A 1,432-nucleotide genomic window follows, 5' to 3' on the forward strand; every position below is an offset into this window, starting at 1 on the left:
AGCTCTATCCACAAACCCGTTTTGGGGGGGCTCTCATCTGGAGGTTACGGTGTTCGCCTCTCATCCAATAGGTCCAAAGTTCGAAGGAGGAGAGATCAGAACGAAAGATGTTTGACAGGAAAGAAGGAGCAAACCCCACCAGAGCAGCACCCACCAACCACCCACTACCATCTCATACTCACAAGAAACACACAACAAACAAGAGAATGTCAGCATCTTTAACATTTTATTACAAATTTTAATTTGTTGTGAAAGAGGATGTACAGCGTAGAGCACACCCGTTTTGTTTGTACTGGTATGTTTTTATCACAGTAAATTAAAGTATATACAGTACATACAAGCATCATAAACTAGAGGAACCACGCTACCAGTACCATAGCCTCTCTCGTCTCCTTGCACACCGCGCCCGTCACAGAGCCCTTCCACGCGGAACATGACAACAACGATATATATATACACAAACGCTTTCGTCTCTCTCTCTCTCTCTCTCCCTCACACACACACACAGCTCTATCTATATCTTCGTCGTGCAAAGTCACAACTACCACACACCCTCGCCACCATACACAAGAGATAATGGGGATTATATGCTACTCACAACAGTGACCAGTGCATGCATAATGAAGAAAGGAAAGTAGAAGAAAGAAAAAAAACAGGGTATGTTGCTACCAAGCATGGAATAGTTTTGTTTAAAAAGTAGTAGTAGACTATTACTGATTATGGTATAACAATGAATGAATTAAGTATTTTTGCTGCGCATAACTGTTGGCTGGAATAATATCTGATGCTACCGACGAGTACAAATTCTGCAAGATCAAAGAATTCCGACAATAGAACCATGACGAGAGAATATAAAAAAATCTGATCAATTTCTTGTGTAATGAGAGAAGCATTTTTGTTTGTTTGCGTTTTGTTTCCAGAATGATCATAGACTGCCTCCATGTGAGAAATTACATGTTGTATATATATACAATACATTCTGTGCTTCTAAAAGAACAACAAAAGTTTTGCCGTGAGCGCCACCAGGCTGCACTATAGAGTCAATCAATCGTAAAACACGGGACACATTTTTCGATTGCCGAACCACGACAAGTGGAACAAAATGGCTGAGAGCAAAACTTGCTGCAGGAACAAATGAGTGTGTGTGATCATTACATCAGCTCCACACACACAGGTCAACACAACCCCCCCCCCCCCCCCCAGCGACAACACCCCCCCCCCCCTCCCCCAAGCGTACAACACAATCAAACATCATAGCACAGTCTCTTTCTTTTCTTTTTCTCTTGCCTCCAAAACATTCTACCCTCTGGCCATATAAACATCTCAAGCATAAAAATGATCGCACAAAAATGTACACAAAATACCCACTGTACATTCCAAAACTTCACTCCGCACCACTTTACAACACCCAATGTGTCCCACAGACATGATC

Source organism: Aplysia californica, unplaced genomic scaffold (genome assembly GCF_000002075.1).
Source record: "Aplysia californica isolate F4 #8 unplaced genomic scaffold, AplCal3.0 scaffold00987, whole genome shotgun sequence".
Taxonomy (NCBI): domain Eukaryota; kingdom Metazoa; phylum Mollusca; class Gastropoda; order Aplysiida; family Aplysiidae; genus Aplysia; species Aplysia californica.